Genomic DNA, 17084 nt, shown 5'->3' with positions numbered 1-17084 from the left:
GAACAGGACTGCTGATTTCTCATGGACCCCACTGTTAGTATTCTCTGAAATAATTTTTTAATCATTCATAACAACTTCAGGTGCTTCTCCCTACAGTGGCATCACACAACACATACATATCACATTTTGTGCACATAAGAGCATGCATACATAAATTACCTCATTTATGTTAGAGAAATAAGACAAAAATGAATGAATGATGCTCTTCCTTTACATCACATCAGTTGATATCTCCTTTCCATGGTTTTTTTTTTTTAATTTTTATGTATTTATTTATTTATTTATTGAGACTGAGTCTCACTTGTCACCCAGGCTGGAATACAGTGGCAGAATCTCAGCTCACTGCAACCTCAGCCTCCCGGGTTCAAGTGATTCTCGTGCCTCAGTCTCCTCAGTAGCTGGGATTACAGGTGCATGCCACCACGCCCAACTAATTTTTGTATTTTAAGTAGAGATGGCATTTCGCCATGTTGGCCAGGCTGGCCTCGAACTTCTGACCTTAAGTGATCCACCTGCCTCAGCCTCCCAAAGTGCTGGAATTACAGGCATGAGTCACTGTGCCCTGCCTCCATGTGTTTTGAAACCCCTAAGATTCTTTGCTTTTCACATATTTGAGAGGATGGAGGCCACCACAACCTCTCTACCGCTGGGTGAAAAATTCTGTGTATTGATCATGTACAACACGATATCTTGAAGTGTATACCTTGTGGAATGGCTGAATTGTGATAACATATCACCTTACATAGTTATTTTTCATGGTGAGAACACTTAAAATCTACTCTCTGATTTTCAAGAGTACAATACTGTAGCCACCACGTTGCACAATAAATCTCTTGAACTTATTCCTCTTGTCTAACTGAAATTTTGTATCCATTATCTCATCTTCTCCTACTCTCAATCTTTCACCTTTGAATTTTATTCTCAGCCTAAAAACGTGGCCGTGGCATTTTATTTCTTGCCTAAACAGACGTTTTTTAACCTTACAGTTCCATCAGATTACCATCCTCTCTCTTTGCCACCTAATATTTTAAAATATATGCAGATATATTATTTTTATTATTTATTGTTTTGAGACAGGGTCTCAGTCACCCAGGCTGAAATGCAGTGATGCAATCATGGCTCATTACAGCCTTAAACTCCCACGCTCAAGAGATCCTCCCACCTCAGCCTCAGGAGATCCTCCCATCTCAGCCTCTCTCTCCACAGCTCCTAACACTGTTGGCCCTCCTGAAACTCCATCTGTTGCCCCTGATTTCTGTGCTATACATGGCCCAGGTTTGCCTAGCTTGCTGACCGTGCCTTCCCTGTTTCCACCTCTCCCTCCAGGGTTGCTTTGTGGGCTCTCCTCACCCTTCCTCTCCTTTGGCAATCTCATGGCTTTATTTATTCTTTCTGCAGATGACTTCCAATGTACATCCTCAACTTTGATCTTCATTCTCAGCTCCAGTCCCATGTTTTCACCTGCTGGTCATATCCAGCTGGACATCTCTTTAGCATCTCAAACTGAGGACTATTACAAAAATCTTCTTTCCTCCCGCAACTTCTCTTCTCTTGTTCCCTACTCATTTGGCTCAAACCCTCAGAGTCATCTTTAACTCTTACTTCTCCATCTTTGACTCCTTGACACTTGTTCCACCATGTAGACCAGGGACTGATTCAGGAATGAGCATGCGATCCAACTATGGCCCAGGAGATGGGAGAGGAAGGGAAGGGAATTCAGTCAGGAGGTGTAGGGAGCAGTTTTGGGAAACATTTTCCCTCTCTTAAGATGATCTCTCTTCTTCTGGACTTGGATGCTTGGAATGACCACTACCATCTTCCATCTTACTATTAACCAGACAATGATGCCTGCACCCAAGATAGCAAAGCAGAAATGGAAAGGACCTGTCCTTGATGATGTTATTGAGTTTCTGAATCCTTCAGACCTGAAGTCTATGCTACTTTGGAATTTCCAAATTTCCAAATTTGTGAGATATGAAATTCTTTATTACTTAAGCCATTACAGATTGGGATTTAACTTTAAACATATGCAATAGACCACACTATATCAACTCTCCATTATCTCTCATTTGGACTACTACAGTGCTATCTGGTCTTTCTGCCTTCGAACCTAATCTATTTCATGTACCTGCTAGATTATCCTGCCTAAAGAACCATTCATTCATTTTGTTTGTCTTGTTCAAAGACCTTATAAACTTCCTATTGCCTAGAGAACAGCAGCTCAGCATTTGTGGTTTCGTACAGCCCTACTCTCCCTCCTCTACCTACCTCCTGTTACAGATACACAGAATGAAGGGCTCTCACAGATATCCCTCCCTTTTCTGCTATGTGCATGTTTTCTCTGCCTGGAATACTCTTGCTTCTTGCTTCACTTTCACCTGTTTATGTGCAATTTTTTAATAACTTTCCTTGATATCTCTTCCACTTCCACCCTGTGCAAAGTAATCCCTTTTCCCCTAAGTTTCAATGGTATTTATTGCCAGCTACCTTGCATCAATGCTATTTATATAGTACAGTCTGTTCTACTAGAAGCCCTGTTCGATAGAACAGATGGAACACATGGTTTATTGAGCACTTGAAATGTGGCTAGTGCAACTGGAGGTCTGAATTTTAATTTTGTTTAGCTAATTTAAATTCAAACAGCCCCAGGTAGCAAGTGGCTACTGTATTAGGACCATACTAGACTAAAAAGCTCTTGAACATAGTCCAGGACCTTTTTTTTTTTTTTTTTCCTGTAATGACTACAGAGAGCACCTGAAAGCCACAGTCTTGTTTTTTCCTTATTTTCTCCAGTCTTGAAGATAAAAGACACTGAATATTTACTGAATCAATAAATACAGAAATCACATTTACCAAATACACAAGGACTCCTCTAACTATTTTTGTCCCAAATTCAAACAGATTAAATAAGGAAGAAGAAAAGGCTGAATGACCAAAATTCCGGTTAGTTACTCAGAACAGAGGGATAGTTCCATTGTAAAAGGATCTATCATCTCTCTATAACAGTCCTCCTCTTAGTGAGATAAAGGAACTCTCTGAAGTTTAAAGCTCTTGGGTTTTAAAAAACTATTTACTTAGCAATAATTTCACACTTACCAAAAAATTGCAAGAACAGTACGGAAACATCCAGATTCACCAATTTTTAATTGTTTTATTTTAAAAATAACCCAGATTCACCACCAAGGTTTAAATTGCATCAATCTCTTCTTTCTGTATATGTGTATAACAGAGATGTGTGTATGTGTGTATATGCATGTGTTTTATTTTTTCTGAACCATTTGGGAGAAAATCACATATATCATGTTCTTTTACCCCTTAATATTTCAGTGTGTTTTCTTATAAACAAGGATATTCTCATGCAAACATATTCAGGAAACTTAACATTGATACAATTCTTTAATCTACAGCCCATATTTCAACTTCACCAATTATCCCAATAATGTCCTATATAACATTTTTCTCCTCCAGTAAAGGATCCAGTTTAGGGTCACGTATTGCATTTCGTTACCATGTCTTTAGTTACTTCTAGTCTGCAGTCTTTGTCTTTTATGACATTGACCATGATTTAAGAATACAGGCTAGTTATTCTATATTTTATTTTCCTCTACTTGGGTTTGTCTGATGCTTCCTCATGACTAGATAGATTTAAGTTCACTGCTGGTGCAAGGATGTATTTCTTATACATACCTTCTCTGCCCCCCACTGGTTTTTAGACTTGACCTACTCACACCTGTAAGTCTATAAGGCATTATATTTCTATTAAAATACGTACATATACATTCCATAAATTTTTTAAAATTTGCATAAAATACATTATCCTACCATTTCAAAAGCAATTGTTGGCTCTGTACTTTATAATGGTTTCAAAGACAAGTTAAATTTACTGAATGGATTCAATTTATCTAAAATTATTTAATCAATTATTTTATCATTGAGTATGGAAATAATTCCTCAGAGAACTGCTGTAAAGTATTAAAGTTCATGATTTCTTCTTGCCAGTAAAACTAGAATCTTTCCAATTTTGTAAACCCTAATTTTACTTTTGCTTCTCTTAATGATATCACCAATGGAGAATAATTAAATTCCGATATTGTAAATCATAAGTACGTTCAGCTTTTGAAGTGGCAAAGTATTTGAATTGGTGCTATAGCCCAGACTTCAGGTATTTTTTAAAGGATGAATGAGGAAAAAGGAAGTGGGGAGAAAGAACTTTAACTGTGGGGAAGGCTCTGTTACTTAAAAGATGCTTTAAAAAAATTCTCACTGTAGCTACAGTGCTCACACTGGAAATATAAGAATAAAAATGGTCCTTTAGGATTTTTCTCGGGAGTAAGAATTGTTTCAAGGAAGAAACTGGCAGGGATATGGACATTTTGGACAGGGGCAGAAAAATGCCCTAGTGTTTTGGACACCATGAAAGCGCTAGCATTTTTAAGTAAATATTTTACATTGTGAGACGTGTGTGAGTGTTAAATACTTTTTTTTCCCCCTAGGGGGAAACTAAACAAATATTTATTTAAGGAGATAGAAACTTGAAGGCCCCCCCTCCTCCCCTCAAAGCTAAAGCGTCTTTGGCTCTGCTTCTAGGACTTCTAGGAACGTGCAATTAAAATAAATCGAAACAACGAAACCCTCGCAGCGTTCAGATTTCTTTTCTCCCCCTCAACTGCTCAAGAAAAGTCAGAAGCCGACACTTTTTTCAAGTCTCGAAGTTGCCAGTTGTGAGGCTCCCAAGACGTCTCCCGCACACCCCAGGGACGATTCCGCACGGGTCCCTCCCGTTAGCCGGCGGCCTCGGTGCGGTCGGGCTCCAAGGGGGTGTGTCCCGGCCCGCAGCCACCCGGCGCCCGCCTCCGCCGCGGGCCCACCTGCTCCTCTCGACCGCCGCTGCGCCCCGGGGTCCGCCCGGACCCCCGGACCCCACCCGCGCGGCGCCGCGGGCCGCCCCGCAAGTCCCGCCACCCGCTTCCGTACCCGGCCAGCCCCTCCGCTAGGTGCAGCTGGGACGCGAGCTCAGTTCTTTTCTTCCCTCAGCCCAAACTGCTAGCGGCCCCCGTGGCGGGAGGTGTGACCCGCACCCTACCCCCAAGGATGGGGGGCCCAGGCCGAGAAAGGGGGGTCCCAGCCCTCCCCCGGCTGCCCGCACCGACGCCCGCCTCGCACGTCCCCAGCTGCGGCCCGCGTCCTCCATCCAGCCCTTGTAAGACAGGCGTAGAGACTGCGAGTGTCAGGGGAGGGGTACGGGGCGGCGAAAGAGCATCCACCGGCCGCCGCCGCCGCCGGCCGCTCCCCCGCCGTTCGGCTAGGGGAGGCCTCGTCGCAGCCGCCGCCTCAGCCGCGGCCGCAGATCTCGCGGTGTTTGCCGGCCGCCGCGCCGCCATATTGTGTGACAGTATTTTGATTTGGACTGGGCTGGCAGAGCCGCGGCGAGAGCGAGCGAGAGCTGGGGGGGTGGGGGGAGGGCAGGCGAACGCGAGGGGGGTGGGGGCAGAGGGAGGTGGGGAGGCCGAGCAAGCCGGAGCTGAGGATCGGGGAGCGGCGACGCCGCCCAGCCGTCGTTTTTGATCTGCTGCAGCCGCCGGCGGGGCGACCCAGCCCGACCCCCTCCCCTCCCCCTCAGCCAGGAGCGGTGGCGGCGGCGGCGGCCGGAGGGAGTTGGCGGCGGCGGGCGAGCGGAGGGGGCTGAGCGGGGAGGGAGGGAGGGCTGAGGTGTCCCCCCTGCCGGGTGGAACCGGAGGCGGCGGCGGCGCTGGCGGCGGCCGTGGTGGCGGAGGCGGCGGCGGCGACGGTGGAGACGGCTGCCCTAGTGGGAGAGGCGGCGGCGGCGGCCGAGGAGGAGGAGGGGGAAGCGGCGGCGGCGAAGGGTAAGCGGACAGCGCTGCCGGGCCTCGGCGGGATCCCCAGCCCGGCTCTCCCTTCATCGCCCCGCACCCCCCTCCGTCTGGAAGGGGCTCTGCCGCCTCGCGAGGCCCGTGCGGGGCGTCCGCTTCTAACTCACACTCTTCCTCCCTCCGCCTCTTTCCTTCCCCCAGTGGCGAGGCGGAGAGGGAGGCCCCCCGAGTCCCCCAGTCCGGTGGGGGTGGGGAGCATCGGGCCGGGCCTGGGCTCTGGGGCGTCCGTGCGGGGGGGAGGGGGAGCTTCATTGGAATCGTGCGCCGGGGAGAGCCCCGGGTGGGGGAGGGCCCCAGGGTCTGGGGAGGGCCCCTCCCTGCGTCGGCGCCCCCGACCCGCCCCCAGGCATGTGTGAGGTGGGGGCGGGGGAGGAAAAATCTCCTTTTGGGGAGCCGAGGTATAGTTAAAGATGATTTAGGGGCGGGGGTTTTTGGGGAGAGACATGGGGCAGTTATATGAGAGTCGAGCGAGGGGGAGAACATCGTTCCTTTGCCGATCTTGATTTTCTGCAGCTCTTTGAAGTGGGGGGCAAGCCTTGCTGTGATTATGTGGCCCCTTAGATCTCACTGGATGTTTCTAGTTTTCTGTCCCATCAACCTCAAACCCTACGATTGTGGTTGAGGCAGGGAGGCTGCAAGGGTCTCTTGGCGTTGCCTAACAGGTGACAGGTGGATCTTTCTGTTGCTGATGCTCTGAGATGTTCAGGCAGAGTTGTACACCAAAGTGTCAGAGACCGTGTGAGTTTGTATTTATGTGTTTGGCCATGTTTCATTCCATATATAGTATATTTGAGATGTTAGGTTTCCATTCTTCAAGTTAGCTTAATTGTTGTGGATAAATTCTTCAAATGTTTCTGATAAGAGGGGTTTCCAGGAGAGTGAAGGGAATTTGCAGCTTCACAGGGGTTTCTCCGTAGTTCATGAAATTCAGGCCCCCAGTGCAGGCTGTTGAGTGCCCTTATTCATTGGAAAGTTCTTGAACGCTAAGATCGTATTCAGAGCAACTGTACGGCAATACAATTTTGCATCCATTTTGTCTGTTTCAGGTAAGTTTGTAAAGTGTCTTAATTTTGGGGTCAGATTGATTCACATTTTAGAAAAGGAATTTCGTTTCCGCTTTAGTATACTCTAAAGATTATGATGATCATTATGCAATTCCAGATTTGGCCGGGAAATTTGGTGGGCATGGAATAGAGTATTTGCTTTCAGTTTTTTCACTTCTGCTTACCACACTCTTCATACAGTAGCAGAGTATTGACACCTTTTCAAAAATATCTTTACATTCTTTGTAACAATGAAATCACGATTTTAAACTTTGACGGTTTGAAACTTTAAATTTTGAAACCATGGCAGTTTGTAATAAAGGAAGACTTGTTTTTCTTTTGTTGTATGCTTTGGCTAAGCATTTTAATTAGAAACAATGGGAAGAATTGTTAGATACTTGAGTTATAGGCTAAATTAGGGTACAGTTAGTTTAAGGATTCTACTGCTTTTAAAAAACATGTGTGGAGAGAATATGTTGAACGATGGTACTATCAATGTGTTAACAGGAAATAGAACAAAAATTCCAGTGATTCAGAACTTCTGTTTGGGTTTTTCCCCCATAAGTCTAATCAGTTTCTAATAGAGGGTGCATAAGTTTTAAATCTTTCAAGAATCAAACTGAAAGTTGAATATATCAATTATAGATGAATAAGTTATCCCTTGCATATACTCCATTATTTCTTTTTTCTCTTGTGTGCATCGAATAACTTTTCCTGAGTTTAAAAGTATTCTCTTAACGACACCGATGAAATGCTACTATTGAATCCCCTTTAGTTAACTGTTTCATAGTAGAACGTGTGCTTTAGTGACTCATTAAGAAGTGGGTAAAATAATGAGAACCTCATCAAATACGTGTTCTCTGAAAAATAAATTTTAACTTAATCCCATTAGATTGAAATCACACCTACGCTTGGTCCTCTATTTAATGGAAAAAAGCACTTGCCTTCAGCTGAGGGTATTGCTAAGACTGGGAAACAATTTTTTTTAAATTTTGTTTTTGTTTTCTTTTTTTTGTTTGTTTTTGTTTTTGTTTTTGTTTTGAGACAGTCTCACTCTGTCGCCCAGGCTGGAGTAAGTGCAGTGGTGCGATCTTGACTCATTGCAACCTCCGCCTGCGGTCAAGCTATTCTCCCACCTCAGCCTCCCAAGTAGCAGAGATTACAGGCGCCCGCCACCACGTCCGGCTAATTTTTGTATTTTTAGTAAAGACGAGGTTTCACCATGATGGCCCGGCTGGCCTTGAACTCCTGACCTCAGCTGATCCACCTGCCTTGGCCTCCCGAACACCTAATGAAATGAGGAGGTTTTTAAACTCCGCAGTTACGTAAGCAGATCCCCACTTAGGTCAGTATTGAGAATTGCTTCTTTAGTGTTAATAACATCTTACACTTGGGTAAATGTCTTATTACATTTGTGTCTTGGCAGAAATAGTTTATTCTACATCCGTAGTTTTCCCAGTAAGGAAAATTTATTTTCACAAAATACTGTTTAAAATGAAATGTACATATATGTATCTGTGAACGTACTGCATTTTGAAAAGTAAGTATAATGTAGGCTATTTTACTTTATGAGAATGTCTGTTTTCTAAAACAGCATTTTTTTTTGTTATATAAGCAGATCAAGACTAAAAGTTTATTTTTTATCATATTTTAGAATTTTTGCCTTGTTATAGATATTTTGGGGGAAGTTCCTGATAATCTTTTCAATATATAAAGTTCATAAATTAAACTGTAATTGAAAAATCGAAATTGTAATTCCATTATATCTCTCTCTGGCCAGGTTCCCATGACCCAGAACACTAGTAGCACTTTCCCTTTGTTTCACTTATGTCATCTTTATTTGATGTAATATTGGGTCTCTCTAGAATAGAAGGATTATGAGGTAGTAACAGAGGTACATGTGAAGATTGGGCAAAACAGTAATAAGGAAGAGAGACAGAGGATAAGATGCTAGCAGAGAATTAGATGAAAAGTTTTAGGCAGCTAGGAATGTGGAGATGTGGGCAGCGGTGGCTGCCAAGCACAGGAAAATGATCATGCTGAACTGTACGAAGGAGATTGCCTCTGAGCCGTTTCATAGGTTCTGGCACTCTCTATATGTCATCTTATTTAAAACCCTCTGTATTAAAATGATAAGAATTTGGAGACATTGAAATTATATGGAATTTAAATGTATGCATATTCATGTGTTTTTGCCTCTGACTCATATTTCCAGTATACTTAAAGTATTTTAACGTTTTGTTTCTGATTATTCTGGTCCTAAAAAAATCAAGGACGCTGCTTACTCAGAAAGCTAAAAAACCTGAGTAAGTACTCTTAGGAGTTATACTTTTTATGTTTTCTTTAGTTAATCACTAAACTTGATCTTGATAAAACTAAGGAATTAGAGATTGCTAAGAGGGTGCTATCTTTTTCTAAGTATCCCATCTCTCAAAACAGCCTGTTTACTAGCAAGTGGTACTTTACCTACATTCATTCAGCCTCCTAAGAAAAGAAAAAGATGCCAGAATAATGATCACACAGCTCCTACATTGAGGTTATGCATTTTACTTGGATTTTTATTGGCTTATTTTACAGAATATGTTTACTTTATTTCCTATTCCTGAAGGAATGAGCACAGTGAGAAGTGTCAGCTGACGAGTAATGTTTCAGGACATCCAAGTCAGAATTATCACAAAGTAAAATTGTGTATGTTTATATGAATAAAAGATGTCTATGAAAATTGATTAAAGTTTTGGCACTTAAAAGTGCATTTGTTCAAAATTTAATTTACATACACCCCCTTACCTTTATGCTTCATAAATGAGGCTTTGCTGAATGTGACTTTTTGATTTGCCTTATTCATGTTTAATGTAAAACTTTAGTAAGAAATTTTATTTCATTTCTCATCATGTATTCCAGTTAAGAATATGATACCCAGGGAGTGATATCCTGCATAATAAAGGGAAAGGAACTAATATTTATTGAATGCCTACTGTGTGCCACGCTTTTCTTCATTTCAAAAATATTTATTGAGCACTTATTATGTGCTAGGGACTCTTCCAGATGCTGGAGGTGCTGTATTGAAGAACAGACAAAAATAGCTGTTTTCATATAGTTTACATTTAGTGGCAAAAGACTTAATAAATGAGTACAGTGTAATATGCCTGGGAGAAAACAGTACTGTGCAGAAAAATAAAACAGAAAAGGGAGTTAGGGAATGAACATTACTTATTGATCTTTTTAAAAGCTGTGTAATGGGTATTATCCTTGATTTCAAAAAGCAAAGCCTATCCCATACATAAAATTTTTGCTTTAAGAATACACTTCAAATTTCAGAACACAATTATATTTGTACTTCAAAGTTAGAGTTTCAACCGCGATTTCCTATTGTTAGTACTTCAGAAAGCTGTTTTATGGCTGGATAGAAAATTGGAATTTTGAATCCCGATTTTGCCACTTACTAGCTTGGCCACTAGATTTGGGACCAGTTACAATTCGTTAGCTTCTCTGAGCTTGTTTTCCTCTGTGTAAAATGGATATGATATCTTTCTTTTTCTGGTGAAAGAACATTGTGTCATATCTTGTTGAATAGGTTGATGAGCTGGATCTCAGCATTTTAACAAGTAAACAACAAATATTGTATAAAATTCCAATTCATGTAAATACTTTAAAAATATTTAGTACAGTGCCTGGCACATAGTAAGTATAGAGTAAATGTTTGCTTTTTGTCATTATTTTACTTGTTAATTCAAAGAATCTGTTACATAAATTATTAAGGAACGTTTTTGCAAAGATAACTCAAATTGTGAATGGGATTTTTGAGGAAAAGTGGAATAACCATGCAAGTTGCAATACTTATTTTCATGTTTAGACTGGAAGATCACGAAACAGCACCTCAAGGGCAAAACATGTCTTCCTTTCAGTCTTTACTTCACATTATTTTCAGGGCTTGGCCTGTAGTTAAGAGCTCAAGAAATACTGTGTGTTAAATGTTGAATGGTTCTTAGTGATCATTTTTCTGTAGATTACAGCTCTTTTTGTAGTGAACTCCTGAGTCTGAAAAGTGGCTGCACTGGAATCTCTACTTTTAATTTTAAGCACTGAATAAGATATTATTATGCAAAGTCTTTTAAATGCTATTTTTTTGAATCTAGCCAGAAGTTCAAAAAATATTCTAGAAATTGAGAGGAAGAAATCAATTATTTGTAGCTAGATTAGTCTTCATTAACCTATTTCTATGATGATGTTGGCATCAAAGTGAAAAAGTAATATAGCAGTTTTTAAAACAGTAGAAGAAAATTCATGAATAATTATTTGCTCTTAACTGTTAAAGAACAAGTTTACCTTATCTTTTTAAGATAATTTCAATGAAAGTGTAGATTTGTCCTGGCTTTATGGATTAAATAGCTTAGTCATTTACTTACAATATTTCCTGTGATGCAGGAAATATTGGTGTTTTCACTGAAAAATGAAAACGTCCCACCAGCATCCCACCTCCCATCTTCACAGTAACCATTCTTAAGATGCTTAAATCTTAGTACCAGTCAACTCTTTTGTGTTCTGTTGTAAGTTATCCTCTACCTAAAGAAAATAATTTTAGCTTTCCCCAAACTTAAGTCTTCTGTCAAGTTCTGAGGCTTTTAGTCTTTTACCCAAAATATTTCTTGGATTTTTAAAAAGTTCCCGACAAAGCATGTATTGTGTGCTTTATATTTGAATATGAACAAATAGGGTGAAAAGTATTTCATTTTAGTAGTTGGTGTGCCACATTACTATTTTAGAAATCAGATAGAAATACATACAACTGAACATTTTATACTCTTGTAATTTTTTTGTTTCTTTGCTTGTTTTGAACAACAACCATCTACTATAGGACAGAAATAATTCCTACAAGGTGTCAGTTTGAGTGGCTTCAGAAAGGAAGTCTGATTTACCTCCAACAAGTACAAGAGACAAGAGCAGTATAAGAATTTGTAGTATTTTAATTGCCTTGTTAAAAGAAAATGGAATTCTTGTTTCACTTAACAAGAAAAACAAAAACCGGCCTAGTACCAGTGCTCCTAGTACAAGTCACAGAAGCCAGATAATAAAGTAGAGGTTGGAAAGGTCCTGCAGAGAGAGAGGGAGAAGGAAGCAGCAAGAGTATAGGAATGGGGATTTTAGCAGAGATTTTGGTAGAAATATGTGAATGCCGATTGTTAATAGTAGACTTGTCTAAAATAATGTATTTAAGTATGTGTGAAAGAGTAATTTTTGCTCTGTAAATTTTTATTCCCCAGTTTATTAACCATCATCTGAATCATTAAATAATATTATTCATATTTTGAATTTTAGCTTAAAGTTTTACTCTCACATTGATATTAAGGAAAATTATTTTTGACCTTTAATATCTTAATGTTTACCTTTTTAATGTTAGCAAAATTGAGCACATCACAAGTTTGCTTCCTGTCGGTTTGCCAGTGAAGCAGGCCAAAGATACTGCTTGGCTCATCAGTATAGAGCCAGTGGCAGTTCAGGGGAGTGACTTTCCATTCCTCATCAATGAGAGAAAATACTTGCTAATGCAGATGAAAACTTGAACTCAGCAACTTGACCTTGCAGAACATTGTTCTCAGGCCAGGCAAGGTTTGTTTAGTCAGAGAAATCAACAAAAGCAGTAATTCTGGTATGAACTGGGGCCATGGGGTAGAAGAGACTTTACCTGGTTTTAAACTGTGTAAAATATTCCTTTTTTTTTTTTGGAGTGCAGTTACACAATCATAACTCACTACAGTCTCAAACTCCTGGGCATAAGCCTTCTTCCCACCTCAGCCTCCTGAGTAGCAGGGACAACAAGTGTGCGCCACTACACCCAGCTGATTTCTAAAAATTTTTTGTAGAGACAGGATCTCCCTTTGTTGCCCAGGCTAGGAAAATACTGCTTTTGATTTTGAGTTGATCTCTTTGTTAATTTGTCAGCTTCTCAGCCCCCACCGCTTTAACTAAATATCTTAACTTTACCATGTTGGAAGTCAGTGAAGTATAATAAGAAAAGCTCTGGGCTTTAAAACCGTATGAGCCCAAGTTCAAATCTGAGTTCTGTTGCTGACTGTAGCTATGTGGTTTTAGGCATCATTCACAATCTCTGAGCCAAGGAGTTTTCTTCAGAAAAATGGATATAGTATTACCTACCTTTCATAGAACAGGTGAATTCTTGTTCTAGTTACATTAGGATATGTAGTTTAAATAATGGGAAGTAATTTTACATTTGGAATTTTGCTTTGTTAGGTTTTTTCTTTAAGGTATCTGTCCACTTCATTTTTCTTCAACAAATATAATGAAAAAGAATTTATATACTTTTTAATTTACTGTAACTCCTTAGACCAAAGATGAAACAAACAGAACATCACCATTATTTTTTTAACTACAAAATAAACATGCAGATTATTAATTATTTGTATTTTTCTTACGTATTCCTGTGGGAAAAGCTGCATTTTTGATTTGAAATTAGTCCACAAATCTATAATATAGTTCTTTGTAGGAAAAGCATTAGAAAATTGGCATGGATAAACTTGTGAAAACACCTCAAATATGAGGTTTAATATAATACTACAAAACTTGTGCCACTTGATCTGTGTACTTTTCTATTATATTTATGTTTTAAGGGAATGTCTCGCTGTGTTGCCCAGGCTGGACCGCAGTGGCACAACCACAGCTCACTGAGGCCTTGACCTCCCAGGCTCAAGCGATCCTCCCACCTCAGCTTTCCGAGTAGCTGGGATTACAGATGCGCGCCACAACTCTTAGCTTACTTTGTATTTTTTGTTGAGGAGAGTTCTTCCTATTTTGCTTAGGCTGGTTTGGAGCTCCTAGGTTCAAGCAATCATCTTGCCTTGGCCTCCTACCTAAATGTTGGGATTACAGGTGTGAGCTATCACACCCAGTCTGTTTTAACATTATAGCAATGGATTTATATTTCGGTAATAAGTTATCTATATTACTATAGTACCAGGAAGAGTAAACAAATGGTATTATTATGTTAAAATGTTAGTTACACAAATAGCATTCAATACTGATCATTACAGCAAAATAGTCTACAGCAGGTACACTGGTTTACTCAGTAGATTAAGACAAAAATTTTTAGCCTGGGTGACAAAGCAAGACCCCATCTCAAAAAAAAAAAAACAAACTCGTTGCGTTTTATTAAGTTCATAGGCTTAGAACGTTCTGTAACGTATATACATGAAATCTCTTAGCCTAGAGGTAATAAATACTCTTTAATCTTACACATGTGCAGTTTTTGTGCAATCTGTACAATAAAACCAGAAGCGCAAATAGGAGATTGAACCGTTAATCACTGGATAAATGACATGTTATCATGGCAGAAAGAATTGTAAGGTACATGTTGGTCTTTTCAGCCGTGTGTGTGTGTGTGTGTGTGTGTGTGTGTGTGTGTGTGTGTGTGTTTTGAGATGGAATCTTGCTCTGTTGTCCAGGCTGGAGTGCAGTGGCACAATCTCAGCTCACTGCAGCCTCCGCCTCCTGGGTTCAAGCAATTCTCCTGCCTCAGCCTTCTGAGTAGCTGGGATTACAGGCACCCACTACCATGCCTGCTAATTTTTGTATTTTTAGTAAAGACGGGGTTTCACCATGTTGGCCAGGCTGGTCTCGAACTCCTGACCTCAGGTGATCTACCTGCCTCAGCCTCCCAAAGTGCTGGGGTTACAGGTGTGAGCCACCACGCCCAGCCTCAGCCATGTTTTTTTAAGTGGTTTTTAGCTTTTGCTGTTGGAAAAAATCACATGTAGAGTGAAGTATTATGCACAGAAGTTTTATTTTTGTTTTGATGAAATGCCATTATTTAGAAAACCTAACATTTTCAAATCCTTTTGGATAGGTCACTTCATATCAGTAATAATTAGGTCAGCAAATTAATTTTGCTTTTTTGTAGTTTGCAAGAGTTTATCTTATGTTCAGCAAAGCTAATACTTGCATAAAAATTTAACTGGGAGAAACTGCCCTTTAAATATTAATATTCAGATCTGTGGTATAAAGCCTATTATATAGATATTTGCTTCCACATTCTTGATATCTTATGGACTATTTTGTCTTTTACGCTTTTCTTTTATACTAGCATTTCCTGGTTGTAGGTTTCTGTTATTATTTATTTATTTAGAAATGGGGGTTTCGTTATGTTGCCCAGGCTGGTCTCAGTTCCTAGGCGCAAGCCATCCTCTTGCCTCAGCTTCCCGAGTAGTTAGGACTATGTATGGCATGCCACTGAGCCTGGCAACTTGGTTAATTTTTAAAAGGCAATTAGTGACCTGACAAACATGAGCGTCTGCTCTTCGGAAGTTGAGCAGCTGTATGTTGCAGATGTATGTAAGTGTCACAGTTAGGTAGTTACTAGAATTGTGAGAAAATGTGCTCAAGGAACAATCCAAGGGATCCATGTCAAGTAAAAGTTGCTAGAAATACAGATATTTTATAATTTGCGTTGAGAGGAACTGTTACTGTTTACCCTATGCTTAGCATGTACCTGAATTGTACTTGACTGAAGTACTGTTTGCCACTCTTAGGGTGATTTTATAGGAAATGGAAATATAAGCACATGGAAATGGGGATTTCAGAAGAAAATTCCCACTTCCACATATGACGATTCTGCTTTTTTGCGTATAAAAGTACATTGACACATGTTGAATGCCCTTTGAGATTTGTCTAGCTAAGGTAATTGTTTGGCCTACATGAGACATACTCATTCTCTTCATGAGATATTTCCCCTCATGAACAATGCCATACATTTAAAGGATGACAGAGCCATTGCTGTAATTTTACAAGTGGAACAAGAAGTAAGTACTCTTATTGAAGGTAATTAGTTCATGGGAAGATTGAAGTGGTGATCCTAACCAAACCAAGCTATTTATCAGTACATCAACTTTTATAGAATATAAAATTATCAAAAGAACAGAAACTCCATAGAGCGTATTTCATATGTCCTCTATGACATGCTTATGCAGAATAGCTGTCTAACCCAAGAAATCTTGCCTTACTCATTCTTCCATTGTGTCTCATCTCTACATTCTGTTTGTTTGAGACGGAGTCTGCTCTGTCCCCTAGGCTGGAGTGCACTAGTGCAATCTCAGCTCACTGCACCCTCCACCTCCCAGGTTCAAGCAATTCTGCCTCAGCCTCCCAAGTAGCTGGGACTACGGACGCATGCCACCACACCCAGCTAATTTTTTGTATGTTTAATAGAGATGGGGTTTCACTGTGTTAGCCAGGATGGTCTCTCTCTCCTGACCTCGTGATCTGCCCGCCTCGGCCTCCCAGAGTGCTGGGATTACAGGCGTGAGTGACTGCACCCGGCCTCTACATTCCTTATTATTCAAACTGCCTTACTTATCCAATAGTTTTGAGTTCCTGCTGTGTGCCTATACTTTGCTAGGTCAAAGGGGTGGACAGATGTGTAAGATACAGTTCTTGTCCTTAAGAGACATATATACAAACAAATGTGATATACTGTGACAAATGCTGTGACAGGGTTAAACATAAAATACTTTAGGAATCCATAGGAGGTAGTATCTCCTATGGATAAGGATTAGGCAGTATCTCCTATTCAGTAAAGGATGAAAGGATATGACAGGGAAATCTTCCTAGGAAAAGTGACACTTAATCTGAGTGTATCAGATAGGCAAGGAAGAGAGTTACAGGTTGCAGTTAGAGAGGTCTTTTTAGACAGAGAAACACCATGCATGAAGGATGGAGGTAGGAAGGTCCACATGTACACTGTAACTGTGAGTAGTTCTACAGTGCATTAGGTACCAGTGGTGGGTTAGCTGAAAATGAGGTGGAAAATTAGAAAAAAGAGCATTAAGATATCTGTATACTCCATAAAGGAGATTTGACTTTATCCTTCAAATGATGGAAGACAAGTCCTTAAATTAACATTCTAGAAAGATTCTCTGGCTGTAGTGCACAAAATACTTTAGAAAAGAGCCAGGCGTGGGAGGAAGAGGCAGGCATATAAGTATCTATTTGAGAGTTGATTAGGACCCGAACTAAGGCACTGATAATGGGGTAATTAAGAAGTATAGGTAATGTGTTTGAGAAGGAAATAGTGAATGTGAAGTAAAGCAGTGAAGATCGCACATGCCCTGGCTTGAGTTCCTGGGTGCATAGTTGTGATGGT

The 17084-nt window shown here is 40.5% G+C and overlaps 1 protein-coding gene across 1 annotated transcript in view; it reads left to right on the top strand.

Moving 5' to 3' along the window:
• The first annotated feature begins 6147 nt into the window (after nucleotides 1-6147).
• Nucleotides 6148-17084, top strand: part of TAB2 (TGF-beta activated kinase 1 (MAP3K7) binding protein 2) — a 90460-nt gene continuing 79523 nt past the window's right edge. The window contains exon 1 of the mRNA XM_025383078.1: nucleotides 6148-6237. The gene's annotated coding sequence lies outside the window, so the exon portion shown is untranslated. The remainder of the gene's footprint in view (nucleotides 6238-17084) is intronic.

The sequence above is a fragment of the Theropithecus gelada genome, chromosome 4 (assembly GCF_003255815.1).
Source record: "Theropithecus gelada isolate Dixy chromosome 4, Tgel_1.0, whole genome shotgun sequence".
In the NCBI taxonomy this organism is placed as follows: Eukaryota; Metazoa; Chordata; class Mammalia; order Primates; family Cercopithecidae; genus Theropithecus; species Theropithecus gelada.
Note: the sequence above shows the minus strand (reverse complement) of the source record. Positions and strands in the feature narration are given on the sequence as shown.